Source organism: Petaurus breviceps, unplaced genomic scaffold (assembly GCF_028583685.1).
Source record: "Petaurus breviceps papuanus isolate PSGF00001 unplaced genomic scaffold, PetGlider_PUasm1.0 90825, whole genome shotgun sequence".
Classification (NCBI taxonomy): Eukaryota; Metazoa; Chordata; class Mammalia; order Diprotodontia; family Petauridae; genus Petaurus; species Petaurus breviceps.
The window spans coordinates 13,563,005-13,586,052 of record NW_027187353.1 but is presented as its reverse complement, the minus strand read 5'-3'; the positions used below and the strand labels follow the sequence as shown (position 1 = coordinate 13,586,052).

Sequence of the window (23,048 nt, the reverse complement as noted above, 5' to 3'; positions counted from 1 at the left end):
ATGAAATAAGACTGTAAGTAGGTGGGAAAAGAATATGCTTCCCTGTTTCATAACAAGAATAAGTTTATCAAAACAGGGCAGAGTTCATAGGACTTCTTTAGTTACAGTGAGTAGGGTACAATTAATTCTGTCCTTTGGATAGGTAAAGATAATTCTCCTGACACAAAGGAAGTATGATATACATTTTATGTCCTTTTTAGAGCAATAAAGTGAATGTGTGCTGCCCTGAGCTGCCCATACTCTCTTACCCCAAATACCTTGTAAATGAATTTAGAAATATAAAAGATAATTGAGAAGAATCAAAGTGTGGGCTAGGCCAGGGTAAATGCAGCATCTGTGGCCAGTTTGAGTATATTTTAAAACAAAAATAGAGATTAATAGGCAGAAGGAGAGTACCTAGGAGGTGTTGAAAAGTATAAATCACCAAGTCTAGATGGAACTACTTTTGGAAAGCCCAAAAGAAATGGTATATGTGTACAGATTTAAGAACGGAAGACAGCAAGTAGTCTTATTCTCCAAAGTAGGGAGAGGGAAATATTTGAAAACTACACCCCACAGGTCACTTAATATTGAACAATCAATTAGTGAATTTCTCTTCAAATTATAGGATATGGGGGCAGCTAGAGCACCAGCCCTGGAGTCAGGAGGAGATGAGTTCAGATCTGGCCTCAGACACTTAATACCTACTAGCCATGTGACCTTGGGCAAGTCACTTAACCCCAATTGCCTTGCCTTCCCCCCTTCCAAAAAAAAAGACAAAAAAATAATTTAAAGGATGCATTACAAAAGAGATGGTTTATAGTATATTTAGAGAACCCTAGAGATTCAGTTTACAAAAAGACTAGTTAAGGGGGCAGCTAGGTGGCACAATGTGTAGAGCACCAGCCCTGGAGTCAGGAGGAACTGAGTTCAAATTTGGCCTCAGACACTTCATACTTACCAGTCATGTAACCTTAGGAATGTCAGTTAATCCCAATTGCCTGCCCCCCAAAAAACTAGTTAATACAATTAACAAATTTAATAGAATTTCAGGATATAAAAGATATCTGCATAACAACATTTCTATACATTACCAAAATATGTCTAGCAAGAAGAGATAAAAGGGAAATTCCATTTCAAATAACCTTAGACAGTATAAAATACTTGGGAGTCTTCTTGCCAAATTGTATACAGGAACTATGTAAACAAAATTACAAACCACTCTTCCTACGTATAAAGACGAATTTTAGTAATTACAGAAATATTTATTGTTCATATGTAGGCTGAGCCAACATAACAAAAATTACATCATTTCTAAATCAATTTACCTATTTAGTGCCATACAAATCAACCTATATAAGAATTACTTTTTTGAACAAGAAAAAAAAATTCATTTGGAGGAACAAAAAGTTAAGATGCTCAAGGAATTTGATTGGGGAAAATGTGAATGAAGAGTGCCTGGCAATAGCAGATTTCTAAGTATATTATAAAGCAATAGTCATCAAAACAATCTGATACTAGATAGTAAATAGAGGGGTTGATCAATGGAATAGTTTAGGTACACAAGATGCAGAATCAAAGAACACAGTAGCCTAATGTTTGATTAAAAAAAGATTTCAGTTATCAAGGCAAGGACTCACTATTAGACAAAAACTTCAGGGAAAATTGGAACATTTGGCAGAAACTAGGCATAATCTAACACTTCACACCATGTATCAAGATAAAATCCAAATGGGCACATGATTTAGATATAAAGGGTAATGTCATACACAAATTAGGAGAACATGGAAGAAATTCCCTGCCAAATCTATGAATAGGGGGAGGGTTCATAACCAAATAAGAGGAAAAGAAACTCATAGGCAAAAGGAGTAATTTAGATGTTATAGGATGAATTTTTTTTGCATAAATACATCCAATGGAGTCAAAATTAGGAGAAAAGAAGAAAACTAGGAGAAAAGTGTAACAAGTTTCTCTGATAAAAGTCTACTTTCTCAAATATATAGACAACAGAGCTAAATTTTGTCAAAATAAGAGTAATTCCCAAATTGATAAATGGACAAACGAGAGAAATAGTTAGCTTTCAGAGAAAGAAATCAAAACCATCAATGGCTATATTAAAAATATATTCTAAATCACTAATAAATGTTATGCATTTCTTCCAGTCATGTCTGATTCTTCATAATACCATTAGGAGTTTTCTTGGCCAAAATACTAGAGTGTTTTGCAATTTCCTTCTCAAGCTCATTTTACAGAATAGGAAATGGAGGCAAACAAATTAAGTGATTTGCCCAGGGTCACAAAGCTAAAAAGTATCTGAGGCAAGATTTGAGCTCAGAAAGATGAGTCTTACTGACTTCAGGCCAAGCATTCTATCCAGAACTGGATTGCTGTTAGGAGGCATTGGTAAGCTCTAGTGTATTCAGTAAAAGGATGAAAAGAATGAAGTTTAACTTGACTGCCATGCCTATGCAAGAATAGAGAGAATGGGGGAAAGGGGCATGCCTTTATCTTTCTTTTTATCTCCAGATCTTCCCAAAGTACCTCACATATACTAAGTAATTACAAAGCATTTATTGACTTAATAAATATGCTTTGACTTAATGTTTAATATGGAGAATAGGAGCCCTTAATGAGGGTGAATGAGAGGAATGATTACTCTTTTTAAGAGGTTGCATGGCTATTATGCCTTAGTAGAACTAGATTTGTTCCGCTTGGCTTCAAAATGAAGAACTTGAAAAAATGGAAGTACTGGATGAGAGATTTCAGCTTGATATCTGGGGAAAATCTTTGATGAGGTGATCTGTCTAAATACCAGTTGGGCTCCTACTGGAGGTATGTATACTCTCCTACCTGGAAGTTCCTGAGCAAAGGCTGGATGACTAGTTATTGAAGAAATTGTAGAAATAATCTCGGTACTCATACATGGTGACCTCCATGATCTCTGAGGTGAGTCAAAAAGCATATATTAAGTGCTTACTACAGGCCAGGAAAACATTACTTCTTATTCTAAGGTTCTATGTAATTGTGTGATTGTGTTTGTAAAGTCTGTGTCCAGTTTAGGAGCATGGTTTGGTAGGACCAGGGTAATGGCCTGGTCTGAAGTCTGAAGCCAGGGTCGCAGTTGACGTCAATCACACCATTCATTAATTTCTGAGCTAAGTAACCAAAGTCAGATATACAATTAATCACATTTTTTTCTCCCTTAAGTCTCTTAAAATAAATGTTAAAATCAAAAGGAATACACTGTAAATATGGTGATAGTAGAGGTCACAAGGCATTTCTTGAAAACTATATCATTTCTAAAACAATAGATATCTAAAATTAAAAAAAAAGTTTAATGCCTTAAAGATTACTTTAAAATCACTCAAAGGAAAAAGAAAGCAGAAGAAATAATGCTAATATATGTGTATATTTATATATAAGAGCATATATACATATATCTGTGACTACATATATATGCATATACATATGTGTGTATGCAGACAGACAGATGATAGAAAGATAAATGAAGAGTCATAAGTATAGGAAGAAAAATATACTGAAGAAAAAACAAAAATGATACATGAGAAGGTTGATTTTGTTGGAAACAAAAGAAAATAAGTTAATAATATACTTTAGGATTTAAAAGAATTGATATTGACCCATGACTTGATCAATGTGGAATACTTCCAGTATGAAAAATCCCTACCCTGATGCAAGGTTGGCCAGTTATATGTAATTTATCATCCTGAGAGACACAAAAAGAACTGCAAAGATGTGAATTCTCCTTGTTCATGTAGCCAGTTAAGTGTCAGAGGCAGGATATGTATTGCAGTAGCATTAACTACAAAACTGGTCTTTTATAAGCTATTTTAAGTCCATTTCTCTGGGAAAATAAAATAAGACGTGAAATTAGTGTACAACAATGATATGACTAAATGATATAACTATTACTCATGAAACTTTGATGATTATGAAACATATTATGGTACCCCAAATTCAACTCAGATGTCCCCCCCAAATCATGTTCAAACTTCAATATTACAGTACCAGGAAATGATGTTGCAAAGGGTCAAAAAGAAAAGAATGTATTTTACAAAATGCCATTTCAATTCCATGTTTTTTTCTCTCTCTTAAAACAAGAAACTAGTAGGAATTGAAGTAGCCTTTCAAAGGCACAGAAATATGGGGCAGCCATGCAGCACAGCGAGTAAGAGCACCAGCCCCAGTGTCAGGATAACCTGAGGATCAAATCCAGGCTCAGACACTCAGCACCACACCCAGAAATGGTTGGCCATATAACCTTGAGCAAGTTACTTAACCCCGATTGCTTTAAAAAAATAAAAAAAAGCATAGAAATAAAAAGACTTTATGCTAAACTTAAGTTAAACATTAGTTCCCTGAACAAAAGATAAATACTTTAAAGGGTTAACTTTTAATATTTTTGGTAAGGAGGAGGGATTTTCAAGCACCTTCTGAATTGCAAAATCTACAAAAATACAAGGTTCATCTTTAATAGATCTAGATAATAAAGTGTTTGTTTTTTAATCATTGGGTACTTTGCAAATGTGATTAACCAGACATTATCTCAATGTAATCACCAAAGGACAGTTAAACAATAGCAGCATTATACTGTTTAACTGCTAAATGACAGGATTGGATTTAAGGGAAATAAAAAGAGGAGAGAAGGAAAAAAAGAATTCATTATAGAAGGGAAAGATAAAAAGTAGCTCAGGGATGAATATGAGATGTGCATAGGAGAAGGTACCAATCTAATAGTCAAAATTTTAAACAAGTTAAAGATAAGGAAAGTTTTGGCAATATGCACATATGTGTGTATACATATTTAATAGTAAAAATATTGAAATATTTTTAAGATTGTTTATGTTTATTGACTTAGGGAATTATTTCATAGTAATGAAATGAGTAAGTTTGTATCCTCTTTGGAAAAACAATGTAATAATTAATCATAGATACGTCAAATTTAGCAATTGTTATCCTGAATTAAAATGAATTAAATTCTCTCCCTATAATTCCTCAATAATAAATATCTTAGGAACAAACAAAATACCTAATATTAAATACTTTGAGAAACCAGAAAACAAAGTATTTTTAAATCTATTTTTTTTCTTGACTGAACTCTAGAAAATAAAGGGTGATAGTGATAATAGTTCAAAAAAATTAGTTTATATCAGTAAGCATTAAGAGGAAATTATGTCATGCTAAAAGATATATTTTACAGAAATAATACTAATATTAAGTATTTACTCTGTCTAATAGAATGTAAACTAAATTTATAAAGGAAAATTTAATTTAGTTGCAAAAAGAACCGGCTATAAAAGTAATATTGTGAGATTCAAAACTTCAGTAATTTAATACACTGTATTTGCTTCAAACTTCAAGGATTCTTGTTTTATAAGTGTGGTTATTCCCTCTAGCAAAACAGATTACAACCCCCAACTGTGAGATTGTCTTTGAAACTTGCTGAGAATAAAAATTCTATAATTCTATACTCAAAATGGTGATAAAGCTTTTCAAACCTGAAATATGATTTTAGGGGATGCAAACTAAAAAATTACATTGAATCTGTGACCCCAGTGTTCAATCCTCTCCTGGGTAGAAACTGAGAATGACTCCAATATTCCTCCACTTAGAAATGTGAGCATCCAATGTTAGAGAGCAATTTTGAATGACTGAGTCTTGCCGGAATGTCACCTCTAATGGACCAGAGAGGGATCCTTGCTGTGAGCACCAGTATGAGACCCACTTACCAGGACCTCTAGGTACCAGTTTGGTGTTTTGTTCCTAAATGAATTGATTATTATACAATAATAAATAATCAATAAACATGGATTTCATGCATTTATAACTTTAACTCTTAAAAGCATACCAGCAGTCCTAATAAGCATATGAAACAGTGCATCATTTATACACATGTATGATGTACTATGGTATCCCAGATAATAGAAATATATAGATTCTCTCACCAGGCCCATAGTTAAAGTATTACTTCATCATATCGATTAGTTCTAGTGGTATAGATATATAAAAAAGAAACCTGGAGTTACTACCATAATATCATATGGCATCTCAACATGCAACTTCAGTGGAAAATTGAAAGATGAGCAAAAATATCACTTATTCTTCATTTTTGGAAGGGAAGTCAATGACTAAATATGATTATATATATACACACACACACACACACACACACACACACACACACATTTGAATTCAGTGGGAAGAAAATGAATTATATAGACATTAGGGAAGAATGGAAGATTTTTAAAAATACAAAAGTATTTTTTCAAGTACACATGGAAGAAGGAGGACTTTCCCAAACAGTTGTTTTTTTTTAGATTATGCCGTAAAATTATAATTAGCAAAAATTATCGATACAAATACAAGGGTAAAGCAATGAAAGATAATGTATTAAGCTCAATTCCATAAACCATTTATTAGGCATAATCTAGATTATCTAGATCTAGATAAACTTCTAGATAATCTAGAAGTACAAAGAATAACTTAAGATGAACATTAATACCCCAGGGATTCCATATCATCTGTGTAAGAAGCAATCTCACTGATCCTAGACTTTCTCATGTCATACAAATCTGGTCCATGATTTCCCATAGCTCCTCTATAGAACACAGACTCAGTATTCTGGAGACTTTCCTTAAGGTGTTTAAACACTATTTATGGAACAATGCAACCCTGAAGCTATCCATCTGTCATTCCTTATTGTCACTTCAATATACTTCATTCCTCAGCCACCTTTTGTCTATTGCATGTTCCCTGGATGATTCATTTACTACTCCATAGAGTGAAATAATTTGGGGAAACAACATTACTAACTGGTGGTGATGGTGGTGGTGCTGCTGCTGGTGGTGGTGGTGGATGTTGAGTCATTTCATTTGTATATGATTCTGGGACCCAATTTCATTTTTTTTGGCAAAATTACTAGAGTGATTTGCCATTTCCTTTTCCATTTCTTTTTATAGATGAAGAAACTGAGGCACACATAGTTAAGTGAAGCAGTAAGTCAGTATCTGAGCAAATATTTAAACTCATGGAGATGAGTCTTCCTGACTTTACGCCTGGTACTCTATCCACAGTACCATCTAACTGACCCTGACATTTACATAATCTTTTAAAGTTGAAAAATATTATAATTGGAGGATTCATAGGGACTCCAGTTACCAATACCTGCCTTGTCTACACCATAGCATTCAATTTTGTGCCTAAAATGAGAAAACATTGTTAGGGGAGCCTGAGCTCTTCTCCAGGGAATGGACTACCAGTTCTCATATTCACTGCTACAATAAACATGTTATCTGACTACACCAGGGGCATTTTTTTTATTCTAGTCTATGATTTCTCTAAAAAAAAGAAAAGAAAAAGAGATCTTTTATGTAGAAACATTAACAAGACACAATACATACAGGCAATTTGTTCCTATAGTAAGAAAGGTATGACAAACACGAGAAAATCAGAGGGTACATTACAAAATGAAAAGAACAGAATCTAGAAGCTTGCTTATTACTACTAACAGAGTAAGCTGCAAGGAAAATAGTCAAGTTTCACTGGGATATAAATCATCTTTGCAAGACTAGCCGATGTTGATATTATATTTTGCTTCCATTGACATTGTCTAATCCATCAGCTGAGCTTAAAGTCTTCAATATCCTCTCTATGATGTGAACTTCTCCTTTGATGCAACCACAGTTTAGATACTTTCTCTTAGATGATTTCAAGTTTCTCACTTCAGGCACTTAATCACTGCCTTTCCTGAGTTGCCAGTCCTGCCACTTGCTAGTGGGAAATACCATTACTGTCTATTAAGACCTCCAAGTTCTTCATGCTCTCACAAGATACAGATTCATGTCCTATATGGGCTATGTGGTTCTGGTCAAATGACTTAACCTTTTTGTTCTCTTGCAAACTCTCTAACACTATAAATTTCAGAGAATGTGGGAAGCAGGATTGGAAGAAGAAAATGTCTATACCAATGAAATACTGAATCGAGTCCCTCTCCTTATTTTCCTGGAAAAAGGTCATCTGCTTTCTTGAGCATCATGCCATATTTTCGAATAATATGTTTTGCCCACTGCCACTCTCTGGTCTTTTATAAGGCAATCTCCTCAAACTATAATATTCTACTTCCTTCCTCTAAGACATGTTGACAATTCTTTCAACAATCCCATGCCCATTTAATTGGCAAATGAGTTAAAAAAATAAAATTGAATCTTTTCAGTGTGATGGAGGAAGACATCCTATTACAGTGTTGATAGAGCTATGGATTCGTGCAATCTTTTTGAAAAGCAATATAGTAATTATAATTTCAAAACTATATATCCTTCAAGACAGAGATCCTACTATATGCCTATTTCCTTGCAATATTATTTTGGGGAATAGCACTGAACCCTGCTGGCACATAGGTTTTTTTATTTTCCTTTCCATTGGGAAGCATATCAATCAAAGGTAAAAGATAAGAAGTATACACTAATTTCCTGAGAACTGGATGTTTTCAGGGAACATTAATCTTAAGTGTGCCTAAGGACATATATCATATGGTAGTTAAGTTGTACATACTGGTTGCCTAGATACTATATTTTTGCCAAGTATGTGGTCAGATGCTAACTGAGCAAAAAGATGGAGTGCTGTTCAGTGGAAAGGGTGATGGATTTGGAATCTGAGCACACCTCAGTATAAATCATGGAATAATATTATCCAAGCATTTTGGCTGATTGAGCACAAGCGGCAAGACTAAGACTTAACAGAGGCTCAGAGACCCAGGGTAGCAGAACCTCCCCAGTGTGAGTGAAGCAGTGTGGTTCAATGAGCAAGAATATGGATTTGGAGGTGGACTAAGTCATTTCAAATTCCACCTGCCACTTAAGACCTATGTGTCTTTGGGCAAATCACATAACCTCTTTAAACCTGAATTTTGTTATCTTAAAAAGGAAGTCTAGTATTATATGCATTCTCAAGTCCTTTCTACTTCAAGTCACATCTGTGAGCCTATGTGGGGAAGAAAGAAAGAGGCAGTTCTTCCATGTTCTGGTAGGTGGGGTCTAATCTTATATAGCTACCTGTGAAATTGATCACAAAGCGCTAAATGTTGTGGAAACTGACAAAATTACAACATTTCCTGACCTCAAGGAGTTTAAAGGGAGACAATAAGAACTTAAATATGAATGTCTACATATTCATAAGCAACTAGGCGGTGCAGTGGATAGAGCACTAGGCCTGGAATTAAGAAGACCTGAGTTCAAATATGACTTTAAACACTAGCTGTGTGACTATGGCCAAGTCACTTAATCTCTGTTTGCCTTATTTCCCTGGAGAGGGAAAAGGAAAACACTCCAGTATCCTTTCTAAGAAAACCCCACGGACAATATGTCCCATGGGGTGGTGAAGAGTTGGACATGACTGTATGACTAAACAATAGCAGCAGAAAGACACACACACACACACACACACACACATATATATATATATATATATATATATATATATATATATATATATATATACACATACCTACAGAGAAAGTGAATGAGAGGACAGTCAATGTAAAGCAAGGAGATGAAGAATCATGTGTGAAGAAGAAAAAGCAGTTCAGTATGGCCTGACCATTAAGTGTATGAAAGGGAAGTAAAATGTAAGAATACTGGAATTGTATGAAGAAGTCTGACAGTGTGGAGCTTTAAATGCCAGGGTGAGGAGTTTTTATTTGATCCTAAAGCTAGCAAGAAGACACTGGAGTTTATTACACAGTGTGGGGGATGAGAGTGGGAAGCAGTATAGGTAGGCCTATGCTTTGGGAAAGCCATTTTGTTGACAAGTATGGATGAAGACTTGGAGTGGGGAGATAATTATGATGAAGAAGCCAAATATTGTAGTCAAGGTGGTTTGAATTGGAGTGGTGACTATAGGAGGAGAGAGGGATTTATATGAGGGATATTGTGGAGATAAAAAAAAAGATTTTATAATTGATTATATGTATATATATATATATATATATATATATATATATATATATACATACATAAATATAAAATAAGGGAGAATGGGGTATTAAGGAGGGAATCCAGTTTTAGAACTTGCCTGGAAAGAACAGTAGATTATTTGACAATAATGAAAAAAATAGGAAAATCTATTTGTAAAATAAGAAAAAATGTTAGCTTCATTCATAATAAGAAAAAAGTAGAAATAACCCACATATCCAACAGCTGGAAAATGGCTGAAAAAATTGAGTTATATAAATATAGCTGAATATTATTAAGATGATAAATACATATAGGGAATATATAAAGTAATAGAGTACAGGAAATACAAATAGCCCAATGTTAACTACAATATTTTTAAACAATAATATTAGTAACAGAGTTCCACTCAAAATACACAGAAGGAAAAGAGATAAGAAGACAGAATGAAAGCAAATAAGATTGTTTATTCTTTAATCAAGTTAATGTAGCCTTTAAATAAATTTTGTATAATCTGGTTTTGCTTTTACACAAAATTTTTTCCTCTAAGATTTGTCAATTTAAACACCTGCTGTTTATTTGAGTTGTTACTTTCAAAAAGAAAAAAAAACTAGAGATTATGGAATATAATTCTCAACTAAAGAGAAAAGAAAGTTTCTCTTAAGCAATGATGGGAAATTTGTTTTTCCAGAAGTGCACCCACCCTGAAATCACCAATACTTAGAAATCAGCAACCACTTTGATACATCCCAAAATTGAGTGCATAACTATGTTTCTGCCTTAGACACAAAAATACAGTGGATGAAAAAGGATGAAATCTTACTTTCTTCCCAGCTTCTCACAGAGCCCCCAGCCATGTGGGGAACAATGTGGGAAGGCAAGAGTGGGTCAAGTAAATTCAATAATATTAGTACTAATGTGTTACTTCTCTACAGCACAGGATGTTTATTGTTTCTGACATCTGAAGAAACTGAGGCTGAAATGGGTAACAAAGCTTTCCCAAAATAACAAAAGTAGTAAATGGGAGAGTTGCAATTCAAACTATGGGCAAGGAACACAAAATCCAGAAATTATTGCATTGAAACTAGTATTTGTGGCCTTATAGTGATATTAATACATATGTTAGGATTTATATGTAGAGATTTTTGTGTCTGTCTCCCTCTTCCTCCTGCCATTCTGGCTGATAATTTTATGTTTGCTTTCAACTTGGAAATAGGAAATGAATGGTTATCTGCCTTAATTTATTTCTTTCTCTGAAAATTTCTACAAGAAAGGTTCTTTCTGATTCTCTCAGCTCTTTATCTATCCTCCACATACTGAAATTATTTTATATTCACTTTGAATATTTCATGTTTACTTATCTCTATGAATGCATTCTCTCTCAGTAAAATGTAAAAGACAAGAAACATTATTGTAAGATTAAAAGAAACATTATTTCATGACACACTCATCACACATTGAAGTACTAAGAAAAAAGTATCTACAAAAAGATGACCAGAACATCATTGTACTTTGTTCACCATCATCCATTGCTGAGAGTAAAGTAGCAGAGAAATTCCATGGAGAACTTGATAAAATCCTTCAAATCAAATCAACATATACTCTGATAGTTGGTGACTGTATTACAAAAGTATGAAAAGGTGAGGATATAGGGAAATATATGACTGTGGTTCAAGAGTAAATGAGGGAGGCCAAAGATTTGTCCATTATCCAGAAGATTCACACCTATATAGTATCAACACTTCTCTAAACAAAAAGAATTGGTAGGTGCTAGACATGACAAGTACCAAATAACCTCAAAAAAGAATGAAATTCTCCATATTTGAACAAATACAAGAACTTAGTAAGGTGAAATCTATATTCAAGTAAGCTATCTCTGGACTGTAAGATACATCATAGAAAAGACTGAAATTTATAGTGAACTAGAAAACATAATGAGAAAAATATATGGAATACACACTAAAAGTATTTAACCCAGAAATATTTAAACAATTCATTTTACTTTTGAAAGGAGAAATGGACAACGCAAGTGAAATTAACATCAACTATCTTATTATGATCATCACTTATATCATTAATTAATTTCCACAATAAGTAGTGAGATGTATGACATTTTCCAAATGGAGAGAATTGGCTGGCTAAGAAACCACAAGTTGAAAATATGAACTCATTTGTAAAATCTTATGAAAAATTTAACAAATGTTTATGAGAAGTATCATCTCACGAACATGAGAGAAACAGTGAAAGGCAGCACAGTTTAAAGAAAGTTTGGCAATATATACAACTAAGCAAATTATCCCAAGCGTACTGAAATATGGAAATGCAAAAAAAAAAAAAAACTATAAACAGAAGAAAAATGGAAAAGGTTTACCAAAACAACTTCAACAGACTTCATTTTTATTCATCAAGATAATGAAAGCATAAAACTTGCACTCTAACATCACAGTCCATGATATGAGGTCATAAAAATAATATGAAAAGTGAACAAACATGGGAAAGAACGTGGATTTGAACAAGGGTATGTAGAGAAGATGTGTACTTGGGGTGACACAATTGTGAGGAAATTGAGTTATTTGAAGGAGAGGAAGATACTAAAGGGGTAGAAAAATTTTCAGACCTTATTAATACCAAAAAAAATGTAAATGTTCACACTGAAAACTTAACATTTGACTCTCTAAAGGCTTTATCCCTTCCCAACTAATGCTAATTACACAAAAGACTATCACAAAATATGAATAGTAAGTATACCCACTTACCCAAAAAATAGTAAACTGAAATTAGAAGTGTCATATAGATTAGAATATATCAGAGGATAATACATGGGGTGAATGAGCTCTCCCACAGGGAGCAAGATTTCTCATCTCAACAAAGAGAGGGAATGTAATATCACCCAAGGAGAAGTTTCCCAAATTCCCTACCAGAACAAAAAGAAAATCAGAAATGGTTTGAGGTACCATCTCCCCAGCATAATATTTGCTTCCTAAAGTCATTTTTTTCTTCTTTTTATGTGGCTCTCTTTGAAGAGTTTAGAAATTCTAGTATGCCTCTTTCAATCCAAGAAGGGGGAGAAAAGATTTTTTCTCCTGTAAGCCCTCATGCCAAATTTATCTCTCAGGTAGACATAAAACAATGAATTATCATTCTCTGTACCAACAAGGAGACTTTTATCTCTAAACCTGAGTCTACTGTTGTAAGTTTGTTAGTAGGAAAATAAGATCCCATTGTAGTTATTTCTTATTAATTATGAAAAAAATATCTCCTAGAACAAAGTATCCATTTAAAGCCTTCTTTTTTGCAAAATTTCTTCCATCAAGATCACTTAGGATTACTTGGAAGATGAAATAATAGAAATAACACAATTCAATTACCCTCTGAAAATAAATATCGGGGAAGATGTATAATGGCGATGTTTGCTTACCAGAAATATTTGCCACTGTGAGGAACGTGATATTGTGTTGACTGCATCAAATTCCAAGATATTGCAGAGACTCCTGAACGATCTGTAAACACTCATAGGAATTTGTCCAATCTAACCACCCTAGAAAAACCAAGTGATTTAAAAATGTCAATTCAAGTAAATAATTCGGCATACATTGGAATAGACATCCTATATAGTTTGTCCAACAGTATGTGCTTAGGACAAACAGTACTAATGGACAATGGATCTGCTCCATAGTTAAAAAGAAAAAGGAGAGAAACCTGGAATGTTTAGTAGAAATTACAAAATACATTTAGGGAGAGGATTCTGGGAAGATAGCAAAGTATATCAGAAAATGCCAAGTTCTTCAGACTTCTTCCACCAATGAGGCAAAACAGTGCCTCCGAGAGAACATAGAACATTAAAAATAAAGAAGAATTGGGGCAGAACAGTGGTCCTCCTGGGACAATCAGACAAAATCCAAAGAAAAATCCTAAAACAGAAGTTTGGTACCTGTGAAGAGAAAATTCCTCCAGGCTAGTTCTGCTGAAACAGCAAGTGAGTCCTGGGTTAGCTGGGTTGGGGAGCACCCTTGGTCCTAGCCACAGGTATATTCACCTCTGAGTTTGGGCAGTCAGGAGTCTAAGCAGGGGAAGATTGAGGAAAGCTCTGCTGATAGGGGACTGCAGGCCTAGCGGTTCTGCTGTTTGCCAGAAAGAATCAGCACACATCTGGTGAGTGTAGAAGTCTGGGGCAGGGGGGGGGGGGGGCGGGAAGGAGACCACTGACTGTGAGCAGTTACAGGAGGACAGAATATTTCATTAAATGAAAGTGAAATTTGCCTATTTGAAAGTTATACAAATTATTTCTCACTTTGCTCTCTGGGTCAAAGAATAACCCTTCATGAAAGCTCTTCACATATTAGATATAAGTTATCTTCTCTCAAAATTGCAAAAACTTCTCACTCTCAGATTTCAGCAGAAACTAGAAAAAAGTATTTTCATTAAAAAAAACATTTAAAAATCTGACAAAAGACCATCCAATCTTTACTTGAAGATGTCTAGTGAATGAAAATTTTTTATCTCTTATAACAGCCCAACCTACTTTCAGACAGCACTAATTAATTTTTTTTTCTTTACATCAAAACTAAATTTGTGCCTTTGTAACTTTCAGCAATTGTTTCTACTTCTTTTCTTGGGAGACAAGCAATGTAAACCTAATCCAAATGACAACCTTTCAAGTACTTGGGGATGATGATCCCTCTGAGTTTTCCCTAGGATAAATGTCCCCTTCAACTTATCCTCATATGGCCCAGATTGGTCATCACCATTCTGGCTGTGCCCCATTCCTGAACAATCTTCATCTTATCAATGGCCTCCCTATAATGCATTGTCCATAGTTGAATATTAACTTACAGATTTGGCCCGACCATGACATATCTTAGCATGTTTACAGCTTCCCTACTCCTGGAAATTGTCTTTCTCTTAATGTAGCCCTAGGTCACATTAGTTATTTTGATTATGATATGATACTATAGTATCATAATGAACTTAGGGTCATTGAAACCTCTAGATCCATTTTAGATAAATTACTGACAAACAGTGATGCCCCAGTCTGGTATTTTGAAATCAATTTTTTGAAGCCAGAAATAAGACTTTATACTTAATTCTTCTCAATTGTATCCTTTATACCTAGTCCAATATTTTCTAGCTAATTCTTACTCATTTGGATCCTTATTCCCCACAATGATGATGTGGGCTCTTCTTTGCATTTTATCACCTGTAGATCTTTCTCACACACAATCTAACACAAACATCTTCTTTGGTACCAGATCAATATCCCTAAGCTTTCAATCCAATTTCATCTGACATAATTTTACTTTTTCATTTTGTTATTCATTCTACATTTTACAAATCAGGAACAGTCCCAAAGACATACTGTGTGCCCTAAGTAACACAGCACATTGGTTGCTTCTTGGAATAGCAAAATTCAACAAGTTCAAAATTTGGAAATGGACAAATGACCATGATTTCCACTTGATAACACCAAAGAAAGTCTCTGCAATTGACATTATCAAAGGATGAGTAATGATTATTCCTTTCATTTTCCTTTATCACATACAGCCTTATATCACAGCTATTTGTTTATGTGGGTCACATTTTCCTGAGAGGTAGTATAGTATGACTGTGTAGAGTGTTGGACTCTAAGCCAGGAAACCTTTCTTCAAACATTACCTCTGATTACTCATTAAAAGCATGACCATGGGAAATAGAGCCAGGATGGTGGAGAGAATCCAGGAAGTCCCCCCTCCCCAGTTTCCCTCAGAAGTAATTCTAAATCAAGCCTCTAAAAGAGTTCTGGAGTGACAGAATCCACAAAAAGACAGAGTAAAGTAATTTTCCAGTTTAAGATAACTTAGAAGGGCTTTAGTAAAATTCTGCTTCACTTGCACAAAAGGGGAGGGCAACCCAGTACAGAGATTATCCAGAAAAACCATTGGGAGGCTCTTATCCACAGAACAGATCTGCAACTGAGGCCTTGCAGTCTGGGTTCAGCAAGCCAATGACCCAACAGGCCATCTGTGAGGCTTTTATACCCAGTGCAGCAGGTAAACTGCCAGCTCCAGAACCCTGGCACAACTGTCTAAGCCAGTGCAGGGGGAAAGCTGCAAGCCCCTGAGGCCCTGTTGCAGAGAACCAGGGACCAGGTCCCCAGTCCCCAGCTCAAGAAACTTGGGATAATACCCTCTGTACCCCAGAAGCAGAACTTAACTTCTTAAAATTAGCAAAAAAAGAGTCTTGACCATAGAAAGCTACTGCGGAAATAGGGAAGTTCAAAATGCAGAGTCAGAGGAGGACAACAGTGTCAAAAGGCCTACATATGAGGCCTCAAAGGGTTGTAAAGTTTTCTCAAGTCCAAAAATGTCCTCTTAGAAGAGCTCAAAAAGGATTTCAAAAATAAATTAGGCGAGGTAGAAGAAAAAAGTGGGGAAAAAGGAGTGTTATGAAAGAGAATTATGAAATAAAAGAGTCAACAGCTTGGAAAAGGAAGCACAAAATTTGACTGAAGAAAACAACTCCTTAAAAAATAGAAATTTGCCAAATAAAAAAAAAATTCACCAAAGAAAACAACTCCTTTAAAAGTAAAATTGGCTGTTCAGTGAGCCAAGATGGCAGAGTAAGCAGTGAATCACTCTCACTCTTTACTTACTGACCCAGGGAAAAGCTATGGAACAATTTAGTCATCAGAAAGATGGAGTGTGGGAGTCTATCAGCCTGGGAACCTTGGGGAATTAATCAGAAAAGTCCCTTGCACGTGGAAGGGGATCAGTACAGGACAGGAAGTATTCTAGCAAGTCAGTGGCAAGCCCCCACCTTAGCAAACTAGCAGGAAATCCTGAGCCACCAGGTGGTCAAAGAGGCAAGGACCAATTCAAGGATGCCCCACTTACCCCCAAGTGCTTTGGCATAGGCAAGAGAACCTATAGACTCCAGGTCTGAAAACTATCACGTTTGTTGGTGGTCAGGCATCCTTCAATGGTCATGCCTCCAGGTCTTTCAGCACTACTGCAGGAAACACAACTCCAAGTGGGCAGGTATTCTCCAGCAGCCAAACCTTCTGGTGCTTCAGAACTGCCCATGTGAGCAAACTTCCTCCAGGGATTAGACCTTCCCCCCCACCACCACCTGGAGAGCTTCAGTGTTACTGTCCCTAACTCAACACCAAGTGAGGTGAAAGACTCCTACACCCTGTAACTGCCAGCATCTGAGGCCCCAGCACACAAAATCACTGACCAGGTCCCTGACACCCAATACCAAAGGCTTGGGTCAGTGTCCCCTGTGCTCCAGCAGGAGAGTTCAACTTTAAAAGTCAGGTAACAGGCAAACATCATGAGTAAAAAGCAGAAATGGAAAATGACCATCGATTCTTTCTATGGTGTCAGGGAAGATCAAAACATTGTCCATATGTCCATATATAAATCCTCAAAGGAGCATATGAACTTGTCTCAAGCCCCAAAATCCTTCTTAGAAGAGCTCAAGAAGGATTTTAAAATGCAAATAAGTGAGGTAGAAGTAAAACTTGGAAAAGAAATGAGAGGTATGGAAGAGATTTATCAGCTTGGAGGAGGAAGAATTAAAATTTACTGTAAAAAACAAGCCCTTAAAAATACAACTGATCAGATGGGAAAAAAAATACCCTGAAGAAAACAACTCATTAAAAAGTAGAATGAGCCAAATGGGAAAGGAGGCACAAAAACACACTAAAGAGAACCCCTTAAAAAGTAAAATGGGCTAGATGGAAAAGGAGGTACAAAAATTAATTGAAGAAAACAATTTGTGAAAAATTTGAACTGGGCAAGTGGAATCTAAGGATTCTATGAGCATCAAGAATCAGTCAAACAAAATCAAAGGAATTAAAAAAAGTAGAAGAAAATGTAAATTACTTCATTGGAAAAACAACTAACTTGGAAAATGGAGCCAGGAGAGATGATTTAAGAAGTATTGGTCTACCTGAAAGCTATGATGTCAAAAAGAGCCTGGACAACATCCTTCAAGAAATCATCAAAGATTGACTTGAGTGCTGCAAATCAAAACAACTCTGAGATACTATATCACAACTATCAGATTGGCTAACGTGGAAAAACAGAAAAATGATAAATTTTGGAGAGGATGTGGGAATGTTGGAACACATTCATTATTGGTGGAGTTGTGAGCTGAACCAATGATTCTGGAAAGAAATTTGGAACTATGCTCAAAGGACTATAAAATGGTATAAACCCTTTGAGGGCTATATCCCAAAGAGATCATAAAAATGGGAAAAGGACCTACATGTACAAATATATTTATGGCAGTTCTATTTGTGGTGGCCAAGAACTGGAAATCAAGGGGATGCCCATCAATTGGGGAATGGTTAAACAAGTTTTGGTATATGGATGTAAAGGAATACTATTGTGCTATAAAAAATGATAAAGAGAACTCAGAGAAATCTGGAAAGAATTATATGAAATGATTCTGAGTGAGGAGAACAGAACCAGGAGAACATTATACTCAATAACAGCCACAGTGTACATGGACTGACTTTTAATAGAATTAGCCCTTCTCAGCAATGCAAGGGACTAAAACAATTCCAAAGAAAACCTGATGAAAAATTCCAGTCACATCCAGAGTCAGAAATATGGAGTCAGAATGCAGAATGAAACAGACTATTTTATTTTTTGTTTTGTTTTATTTTCTTTCTCATGATTTTTCCCATTCATTATAATTCTTCTATTCAACAAGACTAATGTTAAAATAGTTTAATAGGAATGTATTTTAAAAGCTATATCAGTTTGGGGAGGGACACGGGAGGGAAGAGTAGAAAATTTTAAACTTATGGAAATGACTGTTTAAAACTTTTTTTTAATTTAAAAAAGAAATCATTGAGAGGGCCGTTTGGGGGACCAAAGGGCTTGGAATATGATATTCCAGAGGTCAAAGGAGTTAGGATTAAAACCAAGAATCACAAACCCAGCAAAACTGAGTATGATTCTTCAGGGGAAAATATAGTCATTCAATGAATTTCAAACACAAGAAGCAAGAGAAGAATGAGAAGCAAGAAGCAAAAACAGGGAAAAGAAATCATAAGAACTCATTAAAGTTGAACTATTTACATTCCTCCATGGAAAAGTGATCATTGTAATTCATGAGATTTTCTCAGTATAAGGATAGTTAAAGGGAATAAATATGGTATATAGATATATAGATACAGATGTAGATATAGATAAATATATACATATACACACATACATATATATGTTTATATAGGAGGGTGTATGTGTAGATAAATGCATATGTGAGTGTGAGTATATGTGTGTACATGTATACAACGACAAAGGGCACAGGATCAGTTGAAAAAGAAGGGAAGATATCTAAAAAATAAAATTAAGAGGTGAGAGAGGAATATAATGAGAGATAGAGAAAAGGAAAGATAGAATAGGGTAAATTATCTCATATAAAAGAGGCAAGAAAAAACTGTTATAATGGAGGGGAAGAGCAGGAAGGTGAAAGGGAAAGGATCAACTTTACTCTCATTGAATTTGGCTTAAGAAGGGAATGACATACACACTCAATTGGGTATCTTACCCTACAGGAAAATAGGGAGGAAGGGCATAAGAGGGGGGATGATAGAAGGGAGGGCAGATTGGGGAAGAGGGTAGTTAGAAGCACATATGTTTGAAAAGCAACAGGGTCAAAGTAGAAAATAGAGTAAGTGGGGAACAGGATAGGATGCAGGGAAGTATAGTTAGTCTTTCACAAAATATCTACTATGGAAACATTTTGTGTAACTACACATGTACAAACTATATTGAATTGCTTATCTTCCCAGTGTGGTGAGTGAGGAGGGAAGAAGGGAAAGATTCTGGAAATCAAAGTTTTAAAAACAAATGTTAAAAAAAAGTGTTTTTAACATGCAACTGGGAAATAAGATATACAGGCACTGGGATTTAGAAATCCTTCTTGTCCTACTAGAAAGTTATACAGGAGATTGGGGAGGATATAAGAGAGAGCAGCTTGCAGGGAGGGGTATTCAGTAGGCTCACTCTTTAGGGGTGACTTGTAGGGTAAAGTCAGGGAGAAAATTTGTAACTCAAAATCTTATGGAAAGGAATGTTAAAAATTAAAAATAATTTTTTTAAAAAAAGAAATCACCAAGGAAAATTGCCTCAGGTCCTAAAACCAATGGGTAAAATTGTCATCAAAAGAATCCACTGACTATCCCCCTGAAAGAGAGGCCAAATTGAAAATGACAACAAATATTGTAGCCAAATTCCAGCATTATCAGCTCCAGTAGAAAATACTGCAAACAGCCAGAAAGAAACAATTCAAATATTGTGGAATACAGGACCTTATAGCTTCTACATTAAAAGACTGGAGGGCTTGGAATATGATATTTCATAGGGCAAAGGAGCTTGGATTACAACAAAGGATTAACTACCCAGCAAAAATTCAGCATAATCTTTCAGGGAAGGAGATGGACATCTAATGAAATAGGGGACTTCCAGACATTCCTCATGAAAAGAACAGAGCTAAACAGAAAATTGATCTTCAGATACAAGACTCAAGAGAGGCATAAAAAAGGTAAACAGGAAAGAAAAAAAAATGTTATTCAATGAAGGCAAACTGTTTACATCCTTACATGGGAAGATGATACTTTTAACTCTTGAGAACTGTATCTTTATTACAACATTTAGAAGGAGTATACATAAACTAAGGGTGGGTATAAATTGACTTTGATATCATGATAGAAAAATCTAATTAAGTGGTAAAAGGGATTGTACTGGGAGAAGAGAAAAGGAGGAGGTAGAAAAGGATAGATTACATCACATGAAGATGCACAAAGAGCTCTTCCAGCAGAGGTAAAGAAGGAAGGGAGATGAAGATTGTTTGAACATTACTTTCAATGGATTTGGCTCAATGAGGGAATAACATACTCAGGTATAGAAATCCAACTTACCCTATAGGAAATAGGAGGGAAACAGGAAAGTAAAGGGAGGGGACTGAGAGAAGTGAGGGCAGATTGATGGAGGTGGTAGTCAAAAGCAAATCTCTAGTGAGGATGAAAAAGAAGATGGAAAGAAAAGCATAAACAGGGAGGAAAACAGAATGGCAAGAAAGACAGAGTAATCCAAACTCGAATGTGAATGGAATGAATTTCCCCATAAAACAGAAAAACACGGCAGAATGGATTAAAAACAACAAGCCTGAAATATGTTGCTTATAAGAAAAAAATTGAAAATCTAGTATAACTCCAAAAGATACATGATTGAAAATGCTATCCACATTCAGAGAAAGAGCTATGGCGTCTGGATGATGATAGAGGCATACTCTTTACTCTCCATTTCATCTTTCTCATGGTTACTCCCATTGGTTATAATTCTCCTTTACAACATGACTAATGTGCAAATATGTTTAGTATGAAATCATATGTGGAGCCTATATCAGATTGCATGCTGTCTGGGGGAGGAGAATGGGAAGCGAGGGAGAGAAAATGTAAAACTCAAAATCTTGTAGAAGTGAATGTTGAATACTAAACATAAATTAATTTTTAAAAAGAAGTTACTATGCTGAAAAAAGGCATCAGACTTTTTAAAATAAATAGATAAATAAATGAATAAACAGATAAATAATTGGATGAATGAATGGGGGGAAAAGTAGAATTGACCAAAGGGAAAAACCCAACTGAAGAAAATAATTAATTGACAAGTGGAAGAGTATGATTCCATGAGAGTTCAAGAATTAGTCAAACACATATCAATCACAAAACTAGCAGAAATCATATGATTATCTCAATATATGCAGAAAAAGTTTTTGACAAAATACAGTACCCATTCCTCTTAAGAATACTTGAGAGCATAGAAATATATAAAGTTTCCTCAAAATAATAAGCAGTATCTATATGAAACCATGAGCAAGCAATATATGTAATGGGAATAAACTAGAAGCAACCCCAGTAAGATCAGGGTGAAACAAGGATGCCCATTATCACCACTATTATTCAATCTGGTACTAGACACATTAGTTTAGCAATAAAAGAAGAAAAAGAAATTGAAGAAATTAGAGGGGGCAATAAGGCAACAAAATACCACACTTTGCATATGATGGTATGCTTAGAGTCCTAAGGAATCAACTGAAAAAATCTACTTGAAACAATTAATAACTTTAACAAAATTGCAAGATATAAAACAAACCTACACAAATCATCAGCATTTCTATATAAAACAAAGCCCAACAGCAATTGATAGAGAAATTCCATTGTATAACTATAGACAACATAAAATATTTGGGCATCTAACTGCCAAGATAAACTCACAACCTATATGAACAGAATTACAAAACACTTTTCACACAGAAAGTCAGATCTTAACAACTGCAAAAATAACAATTTCTCATGGGTAGGCCAAACTAGCATAATAAAAATGATAATTCTACCTAAATTAATTCACTTATTCTGTCATACCAACCAAACTACCAAAAAGTTTTATAGAGGAAGAAAAAATAATAACAAAATTCATCTGGAAGAGCAAAAGGTCCACAAAATCAAGGAAATTAATGGAAAAAATGCAAAGGAATATGGCCTGGTTGTACCAGATCTAAAACTATATCATAAAATGGTAATCATCAAAATGGTTTGGTACTGGCTAAGAAATAGAATGGTGGATCAGTGGAATAGGTTGGGTACGCAAAACACAGTAATAAATGACTGTGGTAATCTACTGTTTGATAAACCCAAAGACTCCAGCTTCTGGGATAAGAATTTACTCTTTGACAAAACATGTTGGGAAAACTGGAAAAGAGTACAGTAGAAATGAGGCATAGACCAACATCTTACAGTGTATACCAAGAAAAGATCAAAATAGGTACATGGTTTAGACATAAAAGGTGATACCATAAGCAAATTAGAAGAGCAAGGAAGAGTTTGACTGTCAGATCTAAAAAGAAGGGAAGAATTTATAACCAAATAAGGGATAGAGAACATTATTAAATGCAAAATTGATCATTTTGATTACATAAAATTTAAAAGACTTTACATAGAGTCATTGCACCAAAGATTAGAAGGGAAGCAGAAAGTTGGAAAACAATTTATGAAGTCAGTGTTTCTGATAAAGACATCATTTCTCAAATATATAGAGAACTGAATCAAGT

General features: G+C 34.9%; 1 long non-coding RNA gene across 2 annotated transcripts in view; it reads right to left on the bottom strand.

The window, feature by feature from the left end:
* LOC138148720 (uncharacterized) overlaps positions 1-23,048 on the bottom strand; it is a 224,879-nt gene that overhangs the window by 142,568 nt on the left and 59,263 nt on the right. For both annotated transcript variants that reach the window (XR_011165131.1, XR_011165132.1), the window contains exon 2: positions 13,366-13,485. This is a non-coding gene — a long non-coding RNA (uncharacterized lncRNA). The remainder of the gene's footprint in view (positions 1-13,365; positions 13,486-23,048) is intronic.